The sequence below is a fragment of the Bubalus kerabau genome, chromosome 7, assembly GCF_029407905.1.
Source record: "Bubalus kerabau isolate K-KA32 ecotype Philippines breed swamp buffalo chromosome 7, PCC_UOA_SB_1v2, whole genome shotgun sequence".
Taxonomy (NCBI): domain Eukaryota; kingdom Metazoa; phylum Chordata; class Mammalia; order Artiodactyla; family Bovidae; genus Bubalus; species Bubalus kerabau.
The window spans coordinates 102,145,915-102,170,915 of record NC_073630.1 but is presented as its reverse complement, the minus strand read 5'-3'; the positions used below and the strand labels follow the sequence as shown (position 1 = coordinate 102,170,915).

The 25,001-nt window shown below is 42.6% G+C and overlaps 1 long non-coding RNA gene across 1 annotated transcript; it reads left to right on the top strand.

The window, feature by feature from the left end:
- The first annotated feature begins 5,954 nt into the window (after positions 1 to 5,954).
- LOC129657297 (uncharacterized) lies at positions 5,955 to 20,068 on the top strand. The gene is made up of 3 exons (XR_008716659.1): positions 5,955 to 6,109; positions 13,565 to 13,635; positions 19,906 to 20,068. It is a non-coding gene; the product is annotated as an uncharacterized LOC129657297 (long non-coding RNA).
- Positions 20,069 to 25,001: the final 4,933 nt, after the last annotated feature.

Sequence of the window (25,001 nt, the reverse complement as noted above, 5' to 3'; positions counted from 1 at the left end):
CTCACCAGCCTTCCCCTGCAAGCTTGCTCTCATTTCCTGGGTACGGTTTTTTCAAAACCATAAGAGAATTGGATTTGAAGTACCTTGATTAGTACTGGAATTAATATTAAACCACTCAGGCAAAGGGTACATGGGATCTCTCTGTATTATTTCCTACAACTGATGTGAATCAACAGTTATCTCAAAATAAAAAGTGTGATTTAAAAAACCAAGCTTCTCAGAATGTACTGTGACAGGAAGAAAGAACAATCTCCACTCCTCAAAAAAAAAAAAAAAAAGAAAGAAAGAAAACCATTCTGAAAAATCACCTTTCTGTTATTTTGTTAGATGATCTTCCTCAGTCACGCTACACATAGATGCCATTCTGTGCAACAGAAAATGACATCTGGACTTCCCTGGAGTCCAGTGGTTAAGACACCATGCTTCCAATGCAAGGAGCGTGGGTTCAGTCCCTGGTAGGGGAACTTAGATCTTGTATGCCGTGTGGCTAGACCCCCCCAAAAAAAGAAGATGACACCTGCACCTCTCTTCTCCTTCCCACTTACCAAACCGACAAGTTCCTTATCGACAACTGTGTGGACTGTCTCTGCTGGTATAAACAAGAGCTGCTAAGAGTATTTGCTCCAGAGAGGAGGACAGGGCAGGGGCCCAGGAGAAAAAGGAAGATAAGCCTATCAAGAGAGATCCTTTTAAACTTTTGAATTTTATTTCATGTGTACATAACTACTCCAAAGATGATCCCCCAATCTCACACAGCCTCCGAAGGTCCAGCACAAACATGACCAGCTCTGTGAGCCTCTCCCGTCCTACTGGTTTGAACTCAGCAGCCCCTTCTCTGTGTTTCATGGCACAATAGCTCTCCAGTTGGCTGTTGGCTGAAAGACCTGAGAACTTTTAAAACAAGTGCCCATGTTCGGGCCACTCCCCAGACCAGCTGAAAGAGAACCCCGATGGAGGGAAAGTCAGTAGGGATGTTTAAAAAAAAATTCACCAGGAATAGCGATGCAGATGTAGAGAATGGATACGTGACACAGTGTGGGAAGGGGAGTGTGGGATGAACTGAGAGAGTACCATGTGTCAAACAGCTAGCTAGTGGGCACCTGGTGTATAGCACACGGAGCTCAGCTTGCTGCTCTCTGATGACTTGGAGGGGTGGGATAGGGAAGGTGATGGTGGGAGGGAGGCTCAAGAAGGAGGGGACATATGCATACATATAGCTGATTCACTTTGTTGTTCAGCAGGAACTAAAGCAACATTGTAAAGCAATTATACGCCAATAAAAAAATAATGAAAAGAAAAACATGTTAAAAAAAAACTTCCCGGGTAATGGTAATGCCTAGGATTAAGAACTTCTGCTCTGGCGCTTTATGGAGCCAAGATGCAAGTACTCGCCCTAAAAGTAAACAGTGAATAAACGGTTACAAAAATGAAAACCACTCACACACCTTGTATTTCGTTTCTGTCTCCAGAGCAACTCTGGGAGCTGGGCATCGTTGCCCCACTGCTCAGAAGAGGACAGGAAGAGTCACAGTGCTGCAAGTTACCAGGGGTCTCTATTTCTTTGTACTTCCCTGAGTCTGAAACTGGATTTCATATTCTACACCCAAACCCTAGCACAGCACCTCACACACTGGTGGTGGTCAACCAGTTTCTCAGCAAAGGGAAAAGGAACAGTCCAGCAGCAGGAAGCGTCTCAGCCATGCAGGCCTCTGCCAGCAGCTCACCTGAGAGGCTTCCCAGAACAGAAGTGTTGATTTTCCTGTACCTCAGCTGTTTGTGTGTGTCTGTGCTAAGTTGCTTCAGTCGTGCCGACTCTATAAGACCTCATGGACTGCAGCCCTCCAGGCTCCTTTGCCCAAGGGATTCTCCAGGCAAGAATACAGAAGTGGGTTGTCATGTCCTCCTCCAGGGGATCTAACCTGCAGTGGCAAGTGGGTTCTTTACCGCTAGCGCCACCTGGGAAGCCCAGCAGCTTGTTGCTGCTGCTGCTGCTGCCAAGTCACTTCAGTCGTGCCCACCAGGCTCCCCCCATCCCTGGGATTCTCCAGGCAAGAACACTGGAGTGGGTTGCCATTTCCAATGCATGAAAGTGAAGAATGAAAGTGAAGTCGCTCAGTCGAGTCCGACTCTTAGCGACTCCATGGGCTGCAGCCCACCAGGCTCCCCCATCCCTGGGATTCTCCAGACAAGAACACTGGAGTGGGTTGCCATTTCCTTCTCCAATGCAGGAAAGTGAAGAGTGAAAGTGAAGTCGCTCAGTCATGTCCGACTCTTCACGACCCTATGGACTGCAGCCTACCAGGCTCCTCTGTCCATGGGATTTTCCAGGCAAGAGTACCGGAGTGGGGTGCCATGCTTGTTAACACGTATCAAATCACTACAGTTGCATGTTCAAAATGTGTATTCCTGGGCCCTGGATTTACTGAACCAGGATTTCTCAGGATGACATTTAGGGATATCTAATTTTTCAAATATATATTTTTGTTTGTGTGTGCATTGTTTAAATACGCATAAAATTCATCACTGTCACCGTTTTTAAGTGCATGGATCAGTGGCATTACATATATCCACACTGATGTGTAACCATCCTCACCATCTATCTCTCAGAACTGTCCATCTTCCTAGACGGAAATTCTGTACCCATTAAACAATAATTTCCCAAGCCCCTGGCAACCTCTATTCTACTTTCTGTCTCTGTGGATTTGACCACATTAGATACCTCATCGACTCAATGGACATGAGTTTGACCAAACTCTGGGAAATAGCGAAGGACAGGGAAGCCTGGCGTGTGCAGTCCATGGGGTCACAAAGAGTCAGACATGACTTAGCGACTGAACAGCAACAAAAAGTAGAATGACACAGGATTTGCCTTTTTGTGGCTGGTCTATTTCACTTAGGATAATATCTTTAAGGTTCATCCACATTGTATCATATGACAGAACTTACTTTTTTAAAGGCTGAGTAATATTTCATTTTACATATATGACATATTTTCTTTATGCCTTCACCCCTCAGAGGACATTGGGACTGCTTCTCCTTTTTCTTCTTGGCTGTTGTAAATACTCCACAATGAACATGGATGTGTAAATTTCTCTTTCAGTTCCTGTTTTCAGTTTTGTTGATATATATACACAGAAGTAGAATTGCTGAGTTACATAGTGATTCTATTTTTAGTTTTTTGAGGAACTTCCCTACTGGTTTCTATAGTGGCTGGACCATTTTAGATTCCCATCAACAATATGCAAGGATCCAATCTCTCTACATCCTGGCCAGCACTTGTTATTTCCTTTCTTTTTTTTTTTTTCTTTTGGTAGTGGCCATCCTAATAGATGTGAGGTGATATCTCATCGTGGTTTATATTTGCATTTCCATGATGGTTAGTAATCTTGAGTATCTTTTCATACACTTGTTGGCTGGCTGTGCATCTTCTTTGGAGAAATGTCTGTTCAAGTCCTTTGCCCATTTTTGAATTGGGTTTGGGGGTGGGTTGTTGTTGTTGTTGAGTTCTTAATATTCTAAATATTAACCCCTTATCAGATATATGATTTGCAAATATTTTCTCCCAACCTTGTATGTTGCTTTTTTACTCTGCTGACTGTTGTCTCTGCTGAACAGAACTGAACAGACATTTTAACACTTGATGTATTTGCATTTCGGAGAAGGCAATGGCACCCCACTCCAGTACTCCTGCCTGGAGAATCCCATGGACGGAGGAGCCTGGCAGGCTGCAGTCCATGGGGTTGCTGAGGGTCGGACACGACTGAGCAACTTCACTCTCACTTCTCACTTTCATGCATTGGAGAAGGAAATGGCAACCCACTCCAGTGTTCTTGCCTGGAGAATCCCAGGGATGGGGGAGCCTGGTGGGCTGCTGTCTATGGGGTCACACAGAGTCAGACACGACTGAAGCGACTTAGCAGCAGCAGTATTTGCATTTGTCTATTTTTACTTTTGTTGCCTGTGCTTTTGGCATCATACCGGGAAATCATTCTGAAATACAATATCATAATGTATGACAGGTTTTCTTCTAGGATATTTATAGCTTTAAGTCTTATATCTAGGTCCATTTTGAGTTACTTTTTGTATATAGCATAATGTCAGGGTCCAATTTCATTTTTGTGCCTATGGATATCCAGTTTTCTCAGCATCATTTACTGAAGAGGCTCTCCTTTTCCCATTGTGGTTTTGAAGATAATTTGACCATATATTATATATGATGGTTTATTTCTGGGGTGTCTATTCTATTCCACTGGTCTGTGTGTCTATTTTTATGCCAGTACTATATGACTTTGTTTAATATAGCTTTGTAATATATTTTGAAATCAGAAATTATAAAGCCCACAGCTTTATTTTTCTTTCTCAAGAAGGTTTGAATACAAGGTGCTTTGAGATTCTATATGAATTTTAGGACGGACTTTTCTATTTCTACCATTGGGATTTTGATGAGGATTACATTAAATCTGTGGATTGATTTGGACAGTGTTCAGTTTTAACAATGTTAAGTCTTCCAATCTAAGAACATGGGATATCTTTTTATTTACTTATGTATTTTTAAGTTTGTTTCACAGTGTTTTGTAATTTACAGTGCATGTCTTTTGACTCCTTCAGTTCAGTTCAGTTCAATCCTGTCTGACTCTTTACGAACCCGTGGGCTGTAGCACGCCAGGCTTCCCTGTCCTTCACCAACTTCCGGAGCTTGCTCAAACTCATGTCCATTGAGTCGGTGATGCCATCCAACCATCTCATGCTCTGTCATCCCCTGCTCCTCCTGCCTTCAATCTTGCCCAGAATCAGGGTCTTTTCCAATGAATCAGTTCTTTACATCAGGTGGCCAAAGTATTGGAGTTTCAGCTTCAGCATCAGTCCTTCCAATGAATATTCAGGATTGATTTCCTTTAGGATGGACTGGTTGGATCTCCTTGCAGTCCAGGGGACTCTCAAGAGTCTTCTCCAACACCACAGTTCAAAGGCATCATTTCTTTAGAGCTCAGCCTTCTTTATGTTCCAGCTCTCACCACCATACATGACTACTGGAAAAACCATAGCTTTGACTAGATGGACTTCTGTTGGCAAAGTAATGTCTCTGCTTTTTAATATGCTGTCTAGGTTTGTCACAGCTTTTCTTCCAAGGAGCAAGCGTCTTTTAATTTCATGTCTGCAGTCACTATCAGCAGTGATTTTGGAGCCTTAGTTAAATTTTGACTCCTTAGTTAAATTTATTTCCAAGTATTTTAATATTATTGATGCTATTAATATTTAAGTGGAATTCCTTTTTAAATTTCATTTTCAGATTGTTCATTGTTGGTGTATAGAAATGCAACTGACATTTGTGTGTGAACTTTGTATCCCACAATTCTGTTGGTTTTTTTATTGGAATATAGTTGCTTTACAATGTTATGTTAGTTTGCAGTGTACAGGGAAGCGATTCACTTCACATTCACAGTGAAGCGAATATATGTATACATATATCCCCTCCCTGGTGGAGTCTTTAGAGGTTTCTACATATAAGATAATGTCTGTGAATAGAAATATTTTATTTCTTCCTTTCCAATTTGAATGCCTTTTATTTCTCTATCTTGCTTAATTGTCTGGCTAGGACATTCAGTATTATTTTAAATAGAAATGGTTAGAATGGGGATTTTTGCCTTGTTTCTGATTTTAGAGGGAAGGCTTTCAGTTTTTCACCATTGGGGTGTGATATTAGCTATGGACTTTTCACATATAGCCTTTATTATGTTCAGGTAATTTCCTTCTAAGGCTGATTTGTTGAGTTCATGAAAAGGTATTGCTACTGCTGCTGCTGCTGCTAAGTTGATTCAGTTGTGTTCAATTCTGTGCAACCCCATAGATGGCAGCCCCCCAGGCTCCCCATCTCTGGGATTCTCCAGGCAAGAATACTGGAGCCGCCATTTCCTTCTCCAATCAGGAAAGTGAAAAGTGAAAGTGAAGTCACTCAGTTGTGTCCGACTCTTCGCGACCCTATGGACTGTAGCCTACCAGGATCCTCCATCCATGGGATTCTCCTAGCAAGAATACTGGAGTGGGTTGCCATTTCCTTCTCCCGAAAAGGTATTGGATTTCGTCAAGTACTTTTCCTGCATCAGTTGAGGTAATCTTGTGAGTTTTTCCTTCATTCTGTTAATATAATGTATTGGATTGACTGATTTTTGTATGTTTAACTATCCTTGCATTCCAGAGATAAATCTCATTTAGACATGGTGTATAATCCTTTCAATGTGTTATTTAATTCAGTTTGCTGGTATGTTGCTGAGAAGTCTTACCTCAATATTCATCAGAGATATCAGTCCGTAATTTTTTTTCTTTTAGTATCTTTGTTCAATTTTGGCATCTGGGTAATGCTAAACTCATAAGGTGAATTTGGAAGGGCTCCCTTCTCTTTGTTTTGGAGAAGAATTTGAAAACTAGTGTTAATTCTTCTTTAAATATTTGGTAGCATTCTCCAGCCATTTAGTCCTGAGCTTTTCTTTGTTGGGAGGTTTATGATTGCTAATTCAATTCTCATACTAATTATAAGTCTGTTTAGGTTTTTTATTTCTTCATGATTCAGTCTTGCTGGGTTGTGTGTTTCCAGAAGTTGATCTCTTTTCTTAGGTTATCCAGTTTGTTAGCATATAATCGTTGCAAGTAGTCTCTTATAATCCATTTTATTTCTGTGATACCAGTTATAGTGTCTCCTTTTTCATTTCTGATTCTTGTTTTTTGAGTTTTCTCTTTTTTCTCTTAGTCTAACTAAAGGTTTGACAATTTAATGGGCTAAAAAAACCCAACTCTTAATTTTGTTATTTTTTTTCTTTTGTTTTTCTATTTTATTTATTTTTGCTCTAAGCTTTATTAGTCATTCCTTCTGGTAATTTTGGGTTTTGCTTTTTCTTATTATTGTAGTTTCTTGAGGTATAAATTTAGGTTTTTGAGTTGAGATTTTTCTACCCATGCCAGTATTCTTGGGCTTCCCTTATGGCTCAGCTGGCAAAGAATCTGCCTGCAATGCAGGAGACCTGGGTTCGATCCCTGGGTTGGGAAGATCCCCTGGAGAAGGGAACAGCTACCCACTCCAGTATTCTGGGCTGGAGAATTCCATGGACTGTATAGTCCATGGGGCTGCAAAGAGTTGGACACGACTGAGTGACTTTCACTTTCACTTCATTTTTAACATACAGGCATTTCCCTCTTAGTTGTATTTGCTGCATCCCATAGATTTTGCAACGCTGTGCTTTTGTTTTCATTTGTCTTGATATATTTACTAATTTCTCTTGTGATTTACTCTTTGACCCATTGGTTCAGAGCTAACTTCCTAGTTTTATGGGGGAAATTTTCTATCTGAGTGAGATCAGGAACAAGGCAGGGCAGAGCTCTGCTTACACGTGGCATGGACTTGGAAGACTCAGGCATTGAGATACCCACAATCTGGGGAAGGGTCATTAGAACCAGCCATGGAGACCATGTGGCTTGTTGAGCATCTTGACATTATGTGTGCATTTCTGGCTCTGTCCAGACGAATCTTTGGTTTGTGGTACAGTGGCTATTCCCAGAGCCCAACACAGCTGTGTTGGTACCTAATCTTGTTCCCACACTCAGAGAGAATCAACCATAGGCAGAGAGACGGTCTGGAGACAGGCACTCAAACAAGGCACAGTCTTCAGTGGTTTCTGATGCTGGTAAATTATCCATCTGGTATCCTTATCACTTCCTCTATCCACCTCTTCTTTAGAAATCACTGTTCACCTTTCTCCTCTCCTCTTTCCTCTCATTCAAACAAGATGAGAGAAAGAGTGAATAATACACCACATGCTTTATATGCATTACCTCATTGATATCTCACTAAGTATTACTATCCTCATTTTATAGCTGAGAGAACTGAAGCTCACAAAGGTTTAGTAATTTGCTCAATCAATGCTGAATAAATAGACAGTAAGAGGAAGATATTGGATCTCAAAATAGGTTCTTTCTGGGTCTAACACCCAGACTCTTCTTTCTCTTATTTATTAAACAGATACCTAGTATGTGTTTCCCTGTACTAGGCACTCAGAAAGCTACAAAGAAAAACAAAATATGATTCCTGGAACCCAAGAAAACCACTGCCAGTAAAATAGATACCAAATCTGTAATTATGAGAGGCTTTTTTAAAAAGTGCAGCAATGGGTAAATACTATGGGAGCACAGAGAAGCAGGGATTATAGGGTGTAAATAGAGATACATCTCACATTAGGGCAGGAGTTTACCAGGAAAAAATGAGGAGGAAGAATTTTTTTTTAATTTAATAAAATGCCAGACAGTAAACATTTTAGGCTCTGCAAGCCAGACAATCTCTGCTGCAGCTACTCAACTCTGCTATGGTAGCACGAAAGCAGACAAAGTCCAAATGAAAATGAATGAACGTGGTTGTATTCCAGAAACCTAATTTACAGAAACAAGAAGGCAGCTGGATTTTGCCTGGGTCAGAGTTTGAAGATCCCTACAAAATCAATGATTAAAGCAGGGAAGGGATCAAATCTTTGTTCTAGAAAGAACACTCTGGGCAAGGTAAAAGAAAGAGTTCATGTTCTCATCATCTTTTTCCTTGGAGTAGTTCAGGAAAATTTGCACCATGGTTGACCTAAAGGAGGCATCTCTGGTAGCTCAGCTGGTAAAGAATCTGCCTGCAATGCAGGAGACCCCAGTTCGATTCCTGGGCCAGAAATATCTCCTGGAGAAGGGATAGGCTACCGACTCCAGTATTCTTGGGCTTCCCTGGTGGCTTAGAGGGTAAAGAATCTGCCTGCAATGTGGGTGACCTGGGTTCGATCCCGGGTTGGGAAGATTCCCTGGAGGAGGACATGGCAACCCACTCCAGTATTCTTGCCTGGAGAATCCTCATGGGCAGAGGAGCCTGGGAGACTACCGTCCATGGACTCGCAATTGCAAAGAGTCTGACATGACTGAGTGACTAAGCACAGCACAAACCTAAGGGCCTGGGATTTTGTGAGATGAGGAAGGTAGTATTCAGGGTGTTTTCACACAGTTCTCTCACTCCCTTCTCACTTGCCCTCCGGGTCCCATTTCCTCCTATATATTTTTACCTGTTCCCCTTTTGAAGGGGTGTAGAATTGCTAGATTTAGCAAATAAAAATACAGGAGACCTAGTTAAATTTGAATTTCAGATAAACAAAAGATAATTTTTAGTGTAAGTATGTCTCATGCAATATTTGGGACACACTTTTACTAAAAGTGTATTCATTGTTTATCCGAAATTCAGACTTAACTAGGGACCCTGTATTTGTTTTATTCTTCTCACTTTATGCTTTTATTTTTTTGGCTGTGCTGGGTCTTCATCGCTGCAGGGGGCTCTTCATTGCAGTACACAGGCTTCTCAAGTTATGGCACACCAGGGGCTCCAGAGCACATGGGTTCAGTAGTTGCAGAACAAGGGCTTCTCTTATTGCAGCATACAGGCTTAGTTACCCCACCACATGTGGGATCTTAGTTCTCAGTGAAGTGCAAGTTGCTCAGTCGTGTCCGACTCTTTGCAACCCCATGGACTATACAGTCCATGGAATTCTCCAGGCCAGAATACTGGAGTGGGTAGCCTTTCCCTTCTCCAGGGGATCTTCCCAACCCAGGGATCGAACCCAGGTCTCCCACATTGCAGGCAGATTCTTCACCAGCCGAGCCACAAGGGCCCAAGAATACTGGAATGGGTAGCCTATCCCTTCTCCAGGAGATCTTCCTGACCCAGGAATCGAACCCGAATCTCCTGCATTGCAGGTGGATTCTTTACCAACTAAGCTATGGGGGAAGCCCCTAGTTCCCAGACCAGGGATCAAACCCATGTCCCATGCATTAAAAGGCAGATTCTTATCTACTGGATCACCAGGGAAGTCCCGGGGCCCTGTATTTTCTCTGGCAATGCTACTGGTAATGCTCCTTCAGTCAGAGTTCCTCAAAATTTTAAAGAAATGTAAGAGGACAGGCTCAGCATACCATGATGTCTAGATTGGGTTGTGACTGATGGGAACATGTGAACAGCAGGTAGATGTGGGTAGGACAGTAGAGTGAAGCCTAGTAAAGTGAGTATTAAGGTAGATTCCAGAAAAGTCCAAAGGTTGAAGGAAGTGGGTGGGGGGAATGCTGATGAGAGGTTTCTGAAAAGCCTGTGAAACACAGCCTGGGCTTGGAAGCTGAGCAAGGGTAAGAGTAGTGCATTTTATAATTCCTTCCATGTGAACAGAGCTTTACAACTTCACACCAGTTATCTCCATTGACTCTTGCAGGAAACTTTCAGAGAGAGGGCATGACTCATTGATCTCAATGAAAAATGAGGAAACAAAAGACTCAATATAGGTCAGGCAAGTTCCCTTGGATAACCTTGGTGAATGGCCCTGCTGAGACTCAAACAAGGCCTTTGACTACACTTCACTTCCTCTGCTTTCTGAATGTTTGTTCTACGGTCAAAGGAGTTAATCAGAGTGGTAAGAAGCAGCAACACCAGCATCAGCAGCTAACATTTATTGGCCACTTACCTGGTGCCAGTTCTAGGTGCCTTGTATATTTACTCACTTCTCACAGTATCCTGATGAGGTAGGTATTATTACCATCATCAATGTATAACTGGCACAGAGAGATAGAGCAAATCATTCAAGACGATACAGAATGAGAATTCAGGTCCAGTTATTCTAGATCAAGAGCCCAAGTAGCTGATGGGTTGCCATTTCCTTCTCCAGGGGATCTTCCTGACCCAGGGATCGAACCCAGGTCTCCCACCTTGCAGGCAGACACTTTAACCTCTGAGCCACCAGGGAAGCCCGATGAAGACTCAGTTCTCCTTAACCAAACTTTGGTCAGGCTCCTCTGAGACATCTTCCCCACCAGGTCTCAACCTTGTCCCTGTCCTGTTCTTGCTGAGTCCAATGCAGCAAGAATCTTGCTAAGTCCGTTTAGAGAGAATTCCTCACCTTTAATATATATATGACTTTTGATTGCACTGTGTGGCATGTGGGATTTTAGTTCTCTGACCAGGGATTGAACTGGTGCCCCTTGCAGTGGAGGCTCAGAATCTTAACCACCAGACTACCAGGGAATCCCTCCCTGACCTTTATATCTGATCAAATTCCTCCTCCCCCTCCTCCCCCACAGTTATCGCATCACTCTGGTCTGTCTTCAGCAAGAATCTTATTCAGTTTAGCAAAAATCCCCCTACCCATAATGTCTTCCTTTACTACCTCTCCATTTACTACTGACCTCCTCAAACTACTTTTCAGCTGTAAATCCCCAGCTGTGTTTTCTGTGTTCAGAATTTTTGTTGTTCAGTTGTAAAGTCATGTCTGACTCTTTTGTGACCGGATGGACTGTAGCTTTCTCTGTCCATGGGATTTCCCAAGCAAGAATACTGGAGTGGGTTGCCATTTTCTTCTCCAGGAGATCTTCCTGACCCAGGGATCAAAGTCACGTCTCCTGCATTGGCAGGTGGATTCTTTACCACTAAGCCACCAGGAAGCCCAAGAGATAATTCTTATCTGAACTGCATGGCAGGACAGACACCTAATAACAAGAATATCTGCTTTTCTTCAGTTCAGTTCAGTCGCTCAGTCGTGTCCAACTCTTTGCCACCCCATGAATCGCAGCACACCAGGCCTCCCTGTCCATCACCAACTCCCGGAGTTCACTCAGACTCACATCCATCAAGTCAGTGATGCCATCCAGCCATCTCATCTTCTGTTGTCCCCTTCTCCTCCTGCCCCCAATCCCTCCCAGCATCAGAGTCTTTTCCAATGAGTCAACTCTTCGCATGAGGTGGCCAAAGTACTGGAGTTTCAGCTTCAGCATCATTCCTTCCAAAGAAATCCCAGGGCTAATCTCCTTCAGAATGGACTGGTTGGATCTCCTTGCAGTCCAAGGGACTCTCAAGAGTCTTCTCCAACACCACAGTTCAAAAGCGTCAATTCTTCGGCGCTCAGCCTTCTTCACAGTCCAACTCTCACATCCATACATGACCACAGGAAAAACCATAGCCTTGACTGGATGGACCTTTGTTGGCAAAGTAGTGTCTCTGCTTTTGAATATGCTATCTAGGTTGGTCATAACTTTCCTTTCAAGGAGTAAGTGTCTTTTAATTTCATGGCTGCAGTCACCATCTGCAGTGATTGTGGAGCCCCAAAAAATAAAGTCTGACACTGTTTCCACTGTTTCCCCATCTATTTCCCATGAAGTGATGGGACCGGATGCCATGATCTTCATTTTCTGAATGTTGAGCTTTAAGCCAACTTTTTCACTCTCCTCTTTCACTTTCATCAATAGGCTTTTTAGTCTGCTTTTCTTATCATTCCATAAATCACCACCTCTTTTTGAAGTCCCAGGGCCATCCCATTTCCTGGCCATAATTACCTAACTTGTCCTTGGATCTCATTGTCTTTGTGGGGCTCCTGTACAAACATAACTAGCTGTGTTTTTCTCCTTTTAATTATCTTATGTCAATTTCATTAACAGACCAGCCACAAGAACCTAGAAGGGTAGAGGAAAATATTTCCTCTCCTGCTCAAGTAATCCATTGATCTTGTGCAATATGCAAACACTCTATTGGAAACAGATATACAATAACAGATAAGACAAGGGAGTCCCTTGTCTCCAAGGAGCTGTGGTTTGACCAGGAACTGAATAATCTGAAATTTGGATACATCCAGAAAGTCTGGAAAGCAAGATTCCTGTAGTCTTAGACTATAATCTATAGAAGAGCAGCAAGAATAAAGTCTTTGGTGCATCTTTACAACCCAGGGACCACGTAATGATCCACTCAGTTTGTTGAGTCTAGTGTATTCAGAGCTCTGCAACATCCATTGACAGTGGTTAAGTTCATACAGTGTGTTAAAGTGAATGTTAATTACAACAAGAAGGCAAGTAACTGAAGAAACATGTTCTTTTTTTTTTTCTTTTAAGCAGAAGTGAGTTCTTTCAAATGTTACTGTTAATTTTTGCAATTGTGTCTTGAAAGCACTTTCCTGTCAACTTTTTCCATGATTGTGTCAACTCTGGGGAAGAGAGCAATGCAGCAGTCTGGTTTTCAAGATTTGTATCAAGTCAAACAACACTTTTCATCCCCACAAAGATGAGAGGCTCCTCCCTTGCTTAAAGTAGAGTAGGTGATGGGCCAGGTGCTACTTCCTCACCCAGGATCTAATTTTAATTTTTGCTCCAAAATAGTGTATTTAAACAAGATTTTTCATAGAGTGTGTATTTCACAGGATGTGAAAACCCAAACCAGCTTCACTGGTCTGGGTGGGGTTGAACTTTCTACCCGCAGTTCAATTGAACCCACCTGTGCAGTAACTGAATCATCCCACAAAGCAAAACAAGCATGAATGAATGTGTTTGGCTGCGTAGGCAATAGAAATTAAGGACTGGGCCCTGAAGCTTTGTTTTCAGAAGGAAAATACTTGTTTGTGATTCTCTTCCTACCATGATTCTTCCACCCTCTACCTCGCCCCAGCACATGTGGGATTCCTGTGTTTTACTCTCCCAAAGCTCCCTTTGGCAATGCATTTGTGATCTTCTGTGATTTTCTGTCTTCTTGCAGTACAACTTTGGCTAACAGAGGACTGGTTTACTTGGATCTCATTTACTACAAGATCCTGGATGCCTGGCAGAGTAAGTGCTCAACAAATATGTGTGTTGATGACCAATCTAGTGGGGCTTCCCAGGTGGCTCCAGGATCAAGAATCTGCCTGCCAATTCAGGAAATGCAGGTTCAATCCCTGGGTCAGGGAAGATTCCCTGGAGGAGGTAATGGCAACCCACTCCAGTATTCTTGCCTGAAAAGTCCCATGGACAGAGGAGTCTGGCAGGCTACAGTCCATGGGGCTGCAAAAGAGTCAGACACAACTGAGTGACTGAGCACAGATGCAGGACCAATTTGACTGTCTACTTTCTAGCTGTGGTTAACATATGCGGAAATCAAGAGAGCCCGACCTTTATTCAGAGCAACTGAGTCCATCTTGACTCTACCTTTTCTAGTTTTGTGACTCTGGAAAATTCACCCAGGCTTTCTGAACTTCATTTTTTCATCTGCAAAATAAAGATGGTAATAATAACATCCTCCTCTGGGGCATTTCTAAGGAGTTGATATGATGATGGACTTGTAAATACTTAGTAGACATTCCAAGTACATCAGCCAAATTTAGTTAAGCGGTGAATATATCAGTGTGGATGCTATAAAAGATGGTAGAAAATGAGTGACTTAAAAATTACAGAGACTTCCCTGGTAGCCCAGTGCTTGAGAGTCTGCCTCCCAATGCAGAGGACTTGGGTTTGATCCCTGGTCAGGGAACTAAGATCCCACATGGACTTTAGTGTCTATGAATCCACCCCTGAATTTTGTTTCCTCTTGGCATAGGATTGTACCTAATCACTAATCCTCTGGATTAATCAAATGACACACTAATTTCTATGGGTACCTACCAGTTCTGGTTTCCCAGGGATGTCATAAAGACACCCACCCAGGCAGAACTTCCAGGAAACTGACCCAAAAATAAAAGTTACCATCAGAGTGGTTGCCAGGGGTGGGATGGGGAAGGAAATAGGGAGTTTTTGTTTAATGAATATAGAGTTTCAGTTTTACAAGATGAAAAATTCTGGAGATTGGTGGAACAAAAATGTGAGTATATTTAGTTTTACTGAATTGTGCACTTAAAAATAGGTGATCAGTGTTCACTTTCACTTTTCACTTTCATGCATCGGAGAAGGAAATGGCAACCCACTCCAGTGTTCTTGCCTGGAGAATCCCAGGGACGGGGGAGCCTGGTGGGCTGCTGTCTCTGGGGTCGCACAGAGTCGGACACGACTGAAGCGACGTAGCAGCAGCAGCAGCGGCGGCGACCCAAGGACAAAAGAGCAGATAAAACCCAGGAGGGTCTTGCAATGCAGGAGTGGAGAAACCAGACCTCATCATCCTTCCCTCCCCCATGTGGTAACTATTAATGGATCTCAGGTCCTCCTGAGCAGTATAACCCGTCTCCCCCCACTACCCCATAGGGAGAAGGTATTTGCTTTACTCTTCCCCCTACCAGTACACATGCCTCATCCAATCAGCAAATGACCCACAAGACCCCTATCCCACTCCTTGTACCATGGCTATAAAAGTGGACTCTGTTCACTAAGGGTTCACTAAGGACCCCTGTTCAGTGTCGATTCTCCCTTGAGCTGGCCCACTGTTGTAACAGCGTCTCCCACTCTAATAAACTTTATTTCCCTCTCATTCTGTCTCATGTCGAAATTCTATTCCAACCCACGCCCGGACCATGACAGTCAGTACGTTTTATGTTATGCATATTTTTTACCACAATATTTAAAAATGTAATCATTGAAAGTCTCCACCATACACTCAAGAAAAAGGGGGAGACCTCCAAGGTATAAGGATACTGCATTTTATTTTATGACAGATTGTATTTAAAGCTTAGGTGTTCTTATCACCTCTGGAATTTTTATAGCTACAGAGAAACATCGATCTGTAGGGTCAAACAGGAATAAAATATCATCCAAATATTTCACATTCCCAGACAAAAATGGAGCTTAGAAAAATTAGTGTCCACACTATAAAACAGTGTGTGAAAGTTATTAAATGCACAAAATACATGGACCCAAATTAGCTATGATATTGTAGCCATGCGTTCCGGGAAATAAACTCACTCAGAAGGACAATGCAGATAGTGGAGTGCAGTTTATTACACCGGTGGGCCCAAGGCAGAATCTCCTCTTAGTCAAGGACCCCAACCAGTTTTTGTGAAAACCTTATATACCCTAAGTGTATGTGCTCGAACCCATCTCCCCAAATTCCTTGAAACTAGTCTGGACAAGGTAAGAGAGAGATACGATCAAAGTTAACCCATGATTCATGTGTCACAAGCCTAGATAGTTAAACAGTGGACATTTATCAATAGGCCTGTGGTCATACCCCATAAGCATAATGGGATTTACGACTTTGTTCTGTTACAGAGATAATTAGCATATTGTTTTAGGCAAAGGGGAGTCTAGGTACAGGTCCTGAGGCTCCTACATCCGGGGGATCTGGTTTTCCAATTGGTATGTCGTTTCCATAGATACTGGGCATATAGCTCAAAGCCCACAGTCCAGCCCAAGATGGAGTCTGTCTGTTTCCTCCTTCAACAACACTTATGGGGTTTTCCCCAGCCTTATTGACATATCACTGACATATAACATTGAGTGAGTGTAAGGTGTGCAAACTGTTGAGTTGATACACTTACCTATCGGCAAAGATTGCCGCTAACACTTCCATCAAGTCACATAATTACAGCTTCTTTTCTGTGCTGAAAACATATAAGATCTACTCTCTTAACAGCTTTGAAGTGTGCCACACAGTATTAACAGAGTTTGGGTTTTGAACAAAAGTTGGTTAACTGGAAACTTCTCTAGCAACAACTACAGACCTGTGGGGTAGAATCACACACCTGGTTTTCCACCGTTACCATTCAACATCTCCATTCAAGTTAGTCTGCTGAATTTGCATGCATTTTGTCTTCTTGCTTCACAGAGCAAGGTTACCTAGAGCTAACGGAAATAGGAAAAGTTTCAGTGTTTACATTTCCCTTCTTTAGAAACCCAAAGACTTTCATCCATCAGCTTTGCCACTTTTCATATTTACACAATTGTTTCCGTGGCAGCCACACTGTAACCAGAGCAATTTTACAGTTAATCCAGGGCTTTCTCGCATTCCTTTCTCAGTTTTGCTTCTTAAAGCATAGGGCATCATTGCCCTGCCTCCTTTACAAAAATGTTCTCTACAGCTTGTCTCCAGCTATGGTTTTTTTTTTTTTTTTGGAGGGCGTTTCCTCCTCCTTCTCTGGCTCTATCCTTCCTGTTACCTTTGTCACTTGGCTTTCTCCTCTATTCACTCAGTGAATATTTCCAGAGGGGCTGCAATGTTCTCCCAAGAGGGAGCAAAATGGATGTGGAGCCTGCTCCCTTGGGGGTGCCCCTGAGACCAGAGAGACAGGTGTGGATCAAATCAACACAGGAACAAAGGTGGACTTGGAATAGCAGTTCATGATGGGGGCACTGGGCCAAGGGGAGATCAGGGAAGGCAACTGGGTCTGAGATCTGAAGGATGGGTAGGTATCTGTGGACCAGGTGAAAGGGTGAGGCCAGAACCCCAGTGCTCAGTCTCAGGCAGCACCATCTTCACCCACATCCTTAACTTGCATAGTGCTTGCTGGTTTACAACCACGACCACAACCACTCAGACATCACGCTTATGTTCTGTGGAGTAAACGGCAGGCGCTAATATTAATAGGTCTTCGTGTGACTGAGGACACATACAAGGTTCATTAAAGCCATTGAATGATGTACCCAGAATGACGTGGTCTGGAAGTAGCACTGGAGTGACCACTGGGCTAACCTCAGGTCTCCAACCATAACTCCTGGGAATATCATTTTCTCTTCCGTGGTGACTCAGTCATTCATAAGATCTCAACAGAAAGTTCTCAGACCCACTTCTCTGGTCCTACCAGAGAATGAAAAATGCATTTTTTCACATTAGCAGCTGGATATTTCTACATGGGCATCCCCCAAAAATGTAACTTAAATAAAACATCAAAAGCTGTCCGTTGTTGTTGCTCAGTTGCTAAGTCGTGTCTGACTCTGCAATTCCATGGACTGCAGCATGCCAGGCTTCCCTGTCCTTCACTGTCTCCTCGAATTTCCTCAAACTCATGTCCATTGAGACGGTGATGCCATCCAGCCATCTCATTCTTTGTAATCGCCTTCCCCCCCTGCCTTCAATCTTTCCTAGCATCAGGGTCTTTTCTAATGAGTTGGCTCTTCACATCAGGTGGCCAAAGTACTGGAGCTTCAGCTTTAGATACTATTTCCCTTTTTCATAGTTTTCTTAACCTAATATTGGACACTTATCTTCCCCAATGAACTATATGATCATTTTATCTAATTCTAAGAAAGAAAAAAAAAACCCTTGTTTTCATTCTAATGGAACTGCATGAAATCAATTTTAAAAGCATTGACTTTATTATAAGATTTCTCATCCAAAAACATGAACATCTTTTCCAGCTATTCAGATTTTTTTCTGTTTTAACAAGACAGTAAGATTTTTTTCTCTATATTTTCTGTTACTTTCTTATTAGAATTATTCCTAAGTAGTTTATAGTTTTCATCACTATTATAAATGAAAAAAAATATGTTCCCATTTTTACTTTTTGCTGGTTCTTATTAGAGCAGAAACCTAAAGGAGATCAGTCCTGGGTGTTCATTGGAAGGACTGATGCTGAAGCTGGAACTCCAATACTTTGGCCACCTCATGCAAAGAGCTGACTCATCGGAAAAGACCCTGATGCTGGGAGGGATTGGGGGCAGGAGGAGAAGGGGACGACAGAGGATGAGATGGCTGGATGGCATCACTGACTCGACATGAGTTTGGGTAAACTCTGGGAGTTGGTGATGGACAGGGAGGCCTGGCGTGCTACAATTCATGAGATCGCAAAGAGTCGGACACGGCTGAGCAACTGAACTGAACTGAACTAATTAGAGCAGAAAAAGACCTTTTGGTTTCTCTATGTTTATCTAGTATCCATCCACCTTATCACATTCTCTTAAGATAATATTTGCCATTGGTTTGGAATAAATAGTCTTTTGCCTGGTTAAACAATTTTCTTTTATACCTACCTGCTTAGAATTTTTATTCCGATTGAATGGTTGTTGAATTTAAGCAAGTGCTGTTAGAATATCTGCTGATGTTTTCTCTTAGTTTATCAGTGTAATAAATTATGGTGATGGACTTAGAGACTGACCCACTCATGCAGTTGTGGAATAAACCTTGCTTATTTACTGTCTTTTATTCTTTTGATATAATGTATAAAGAAGTCTTCTATAATTTTCCTCTCTAAATCATCAGTGATATTAATCTATAATTATAATTAGTGATTAAAAATAATCTATACATTTTTTTCTTTCGTAAATTTTGGTGTTAAAATTACACTGGCTTCAAAACATCATTTTAAAAGACTTTTCTATGGCTTGGAGAAGTGGCTGAATTTCCATTTCTAACCAGCTCCCAGGCGATACTACCAGTCGAGGAACACACTCTGAGGAGCAAGGGTCTAAATTACTTAGCACTGGAATTGTCAGACATTTAGAGCTAGATTAAAGCCCAACTCTGAGGCCATCAGGCCCTAGAATCTTTTCAGAATTGACCTCCAAGCACATTATTGTTGCTCTGTTTTCGTTTTTTCTGTCTTCTTGGGTCTGTTTTAATAGCTTGGGTTTTGCCAGGAAATCACACATTTCTGTAGGCTTTCATAATCATTGCTATAGAGTTGCCTATAATGAGTCTCTCAAATTTTTGAATTTCTCACATACCTATGGTCATGACTTTTTTTTCTCATTCCTAACCTCTTTTATTTCCTTCTCTTTTTTGACCTCATCAACTTTGCGCACTTTTTTGTCTGTTTTATATATAGTTTACTAGTCTGTTCACTAACTTTTGGAGTTATTTCCAGCAGATTCTAATTTGTCCTTCTTATTAATACTATTTTAATACATTATTTTTTCTATATCATTAATTTCAACTTTTACCTTTGTCGATTGATTTCAATTTCGTGTTTCCTTTTTCTAACTTTTTAAGATGAATATTTAGTTCCTTTTTTTTTTTTTGGTTTTACTTTTAAATTATGAAGGCATTTTGGAGCTCTAAATGTTCCTTTTAGTACTGTTTTCAGGGTCCTATTAATCTCAATAAAAGTGGATTATTTTTCCTTGGTTTCTAGAGAGTTTTTCCTACTTACATCATTCTTGTGAAAATTACAAGTGTCAATATATGTAAAAAGAGTAGTTGCCCTGCTCTTTTTGGTGTAAGCAAATGTGGGTGTTAACTACTGTTATTTACCTATTTATTAGAGACAATCTGAGAGGACAAGTCTGGAGTTGTTGGTGGCCCCTGTACCTCCACGTGAAGTTTGAGAAGGAATGAAGTTGGCATGAAGCAGAGCAGAACCAAGACCACTAGGCCTTGGTCACATGGTTGGACCTGGAGCAAGTTGGTCCCAAAATTAGTTGCACCCAAGATTTTTCAGATATGAAGCAATAAATTTCCTTTTTTGCTTAATATGGTCTTCTCTGGTAGCTCGGGCATAAAGAATCCACCTGCAATTCAGGAGACCCCAGTTCAATCCCAGGGTCAGGAAGATCCCCTGGAGAAGGGACAGGCTACCCACTCCAGGATTCTTGGGCTCCCTGGTGGCTCACACAGTGAAGAATCCACCTCATGTCCGACTTTTGTGACTCCATGAACTGTAGTCTGCCAGGCTCCTCTGTCCATGGGATTCTCCGGGCGAAAATACTGGAGTGGGTTGCAATTTCCTTCTCCAGGGGATCTTCCTGACCCAGAAATCGACCCTGGGTCTCCTGCATTGCAAGCAGATTCTTTACCAACTGAGCTATGAGAGAAGCCCATGACTAACACTTAATATTTACAGTTAATATTCTGTGATTGCAGTCAGAAAGAGTCTTAAATGATACAACTGCCAAGCAGTGTCCCAGGATAGAAACTTGAGATCCATTTCAATTTTGCTGTCTCACTGTCCATATTCCATATAGCAAGTCTGCAGATTCTACTTCTTAAATTTCTTTTTGTTATGATTCCTTTTCCCCACTTCCTTAATTCAAGGGAGAAGGGAGGAAAAAGGCAGTATTTGCTGAATACTTATAGACATATTTATAGACTGCTAGGTAGTGGTGGTATGACTACATGACTTTAGTCACAAAGTCAAGTCTGACCCTTGTGACCCTTCAGACTGTAGCCCACCAGGCTCCTCTGTCCATAGGATTTCCCAGCAAGAATACTGGAGTGGGTTGCCATTTCCTTCTCCAGGGATCTGACTCGGATCGAACCCAAGTCTCCTGCATTGGCAGGTGGATTCTTTACCACTGAGCCACCAGGGAAGCTCAGACTGCTAGGACATGTTCACTATTTAATCCCAACAGTAACTCTATGAAGAATATGAAGAATTTGAAGCAGAGATGGTGACCACCTGGACCAAGGTCACACAGTGAGCCAGCCGTGATTCTAACTCCAGAAGCCGTATTGGGCACCCCTATCTTGATAAACATTTACTCAGTGAGTAACCCCAGAAGCAATAGTTATAGAACTCCACCCCAGGCAGCGCCCATATGACACAGGCCAGTGGCTACTTAGTCCTTTTTGAAAATGGCAATGACTCTCCAAAGCAGTCTAGTCAATACCCAACCTGATCACTTTTCTCAGAGAATTTGTCATCAACCACTAAATCTCCACATTCTCAGCCCCAGAGCTTGTGGAACCTGTTTGCAAAGAAAAGAGCAACACCAGCCAGGTTGTGGCCATGCCACATCTTTTGATCAAAGAAAGACAAAAAAAAAAAAAAAAAAAAAAATGGCCTGGTGATTTTCTCAGCAGGAGTTCACACACACACACACACGCACACCTGTTCACAAGTCTGTCTCCTTGAAAATACAGTTCTTGGACTTCCCTGGTTGTCCAGTGCTTAAGAAGCTTTCTGTCAGTGCAGGGGACATGGGTTCAAGTCCTGGTCCGGGAAGATTCCACATGCTGCAGGTCATCTAAGCCTGTACATTGCAAATACTGAAGCCCAAGCACCCTAGATCCCATGATGTGCAACAAGAGAAGCCACTACAATGAGAAGCCCATGCACCACAGCTAGGGAGTAGCCCCCGCTTGCTGAAACTAGAGAAAGCCTACACAGTAATAAGATCCAGCACAGCCATAAATAAACAAATTTATATATATATATATATAGTTCTTCAAGGAGTCTTTTCTGTTGTTTTTGTTTTTAATTTTTTAAACATTTGGCCACACAGTGCATAGGACCCCTGACCAGGGATCGAACCCACATCCCCTGCAGTGGGAACTCAGTGTGTCAACCACTGGCCCACCACAGAAGTCCCTGTGGAGCCTTTCCTGAATAGTCCTATAAACCTCTCTCTGCTGCCATTCCAGGACTCCTCACATAGACCATCTGAACACTTCCTACTTCTACAGATGCTCCTTTCACTTCCTCAAATCCACCCTCTCTGGGAATGCTCCTCCCACCCATCCACACAGCCACCTCCCGATCCCCCTCGGGTGTCTGCTCCAGGGAGGCCTCCCCTGCCCATCCTGTCTGAGGTAGGTCCTGGCTTCCCCGACTCCCTCTTTCAGAACCACAGCCCCCTGATGACTGTCTTTGCAACTCTTTAGAACAATACACAGCAGTTTTATTCACTTGGGTGTTGACTTGGGGGTTGTTTGTGTTTGCGTGTTTTTTCTTTCCTCTTTCTCCTTTACTAGGATAAAACCAAATGGGCATCTTGAGAGCAGGAAACCTGTTTGTTGCTCTTATATCGCTGGTACCTCACACAGTCCTGTTGTTTAGCAAGGACTCAGTATATATGTATATGTTTGGTGAATGAATGAATAAAAGAATCAGAGACTAGAATATAGAACCTGGGGGGCCTGATTTAACTCAATCACAGATGACCTGGTGGGTCCCTTTTAAAAATGTTCAATAGGTATAAAGGGGCAGAACACATGAAGTTCCCAAATCCTGGATCCTTCCCCATTTGACAGAATTCAATTAATCCCTGGGTGATTCTTTTCCTATTTCTGTGTGACTGGCTCAGTGAATGAGAAGTGAGTGCTCAGTCATGTCCAACTCTGTGACCCCATAGACTATAGCCCACCAGGCTCCTCTGTCCTTGGGATTTTCCAGGCAAGAATGATGGAGTGGGTTGCCATCTCCTCCACCAGGGGATCTCCCTGACCCAGGGATTGAACCCACGTCTCCTGAATTGGCAGGTGGATTCTTTACTACCGTGACTCCTGTGGCTGGCTCGGACCATAACTCTAAAGACATTTTAATGTGACCCCACGGGTCCCTGAATTTCACTCATGCCAGTGACAGAGGCCTCCCCCTGTCTTTCAAAGGGCTCAGTGTCCAGCTGGAGAGTGGGGCAGGTAAGATGTCCTACTGTGGAGGAGAGGGGTACACAGATGGCTTTGAAAGAACCTTTAAAAAAGGGCTTCATCCTGGGAAAGGGTAGGGGTGAGAGGGGAGGGAAGCGTGACTCTATTGCATATCGTCCATGTATCCAGGCTCTCCCATATTATCTTATTTAATCCTCACCAGGGTCCTGAGATGTGGATGTTTTCACCACTGTTTTCTAGTTAAGAGTCATAGTGGAAAAATACAGACTTTTATGTCAGATAAGCCTGGATTCACATTCCACCCTTTCAGATTAGCTGCTATAGGGCCCTTGGAAACTCTTTGACTTCTCTGGACTCAGTTTCCTTATTATTAGTAGTAGTAGTAACAATGACAGTTGCTATGAATATCAAAATGATGAAGATAAATGACATTAGTTGAAACGATTTTCGCTTTAAGCACATGCTAGAGATTTAATACATTACAGCCTTTTTTGTTAAGAGATTTGCCCAAGATCCACAGACTAAGTAGCCTAGAACTTGATGACCTCTTGCTTTGACTCTTGGGAGTCCCTTGGACAGCAAGGAGATCAAACTAGTCAATTCTAAAGGAAATCAACCCTGAATATTCATTGGAAGGAGTGATGCTAAAGCTGAAGTTCTACTACTTAGGCCACCTGATGCGAAGAGTCAACTCATTGAATAAGATCCTAATGCTGGGAAAGATTGAAGGCAGGAGGAGAAGAGGGTGATGGAGGACGAGATGGTTGGATGGCATCACCGACTCAATGGATATGAGTTTGAGCAAACTCTGAGAGATAGTGAAGGACAGGGAAGCCTGGTGTGCTGCAGTCCATGGGGTCCCAAAGAGTCGGACATGACTGATCATCTGAACTGAACTGAACTGAAGGAACAACAAAAGGATATTTTCTTTCTTTCTTTCTTTCTTTTTTAATACTGGAGTGGGTTGCCATTTCCTTCTCCACGGGGTCTTCCTCGCCCAGGGGTGGGACCTGTGTCTCCTGCACTGGCAGGCAGATTCTTTACCACTGAGCCACCAGGGAAGGATATTTTCTATATGGGCCACACGGTGTGTCTCACTTCCCAGGCCATAAACTCTCCTAGGACGGGAATGATATCACCGCCCATTCTGGCTGAGTGCTATGGTTTCAGCTCACACTCCAGTCTTCTACAATAAGGTCATATCGATTGTGCTGATACCTGGGTTTTCTACTCAGTGGTATGTATGAATGTCAGTAGACTCGATGAAGGTCTCCCTAAAATCAGTGAGTGCCCAGGTACTCCTTTCCCCTTATCTTCCACTTCCAAGAACAACTTCTTCTGTACACACAACTAACCAAGGAGAATGTAAAGTAGTTTCAGTGATATAACTCATTCAAGTTTTATATTCAAACACCACGGGAAAAAGTCTACAACTTAGAGTCACATCGAAAAGGATAAGGAATGTTTTAACCTCAGCTAAATGAACACAGTTTACGTCAGCAACCAGGAAACAATTGAAGTTTTCATATTCAGTATTGCGTATCTGTGTACCTATCTACTGATTCATGAAGTGATTCAGCTCCTCTCTCATCGCTGTGCCCATTCTCTAAGAACTGCCCATTCCTGTTGTGATTAAACAGTAGGAATGGTGGCTTCCATTAAAGCTACGCCTCTGTTTTCCATCCCTGCTGAGGTCCTCTGCATCCTTCATTGTTGTTGTGGTTTAGTCACTAAGTCGAGTCCAGCTCTTTGCGACCCCATGGAGTATAGCCCACCAGGCTCCTCTGTCATGAGATTTTGCAGGCAAGAATACTAGAGTGGGTAGCCATGCTGTTCTCCAAGGGATCTTCCTGACCCAGGGATGGAACCCAAGTCTCCTGCTTTGCAGGCAGTCTTTACTACTGAGCCACCAGGGAAACCCTGTACCTTCTCTTTCTATGAAATTGTCCCTGCAGTGATCTCCATGATGACAATCTTACCTTCTGGAATCCAGGCTCCACACCAGCACCAGATGGGTGACTCCAAAATTGCC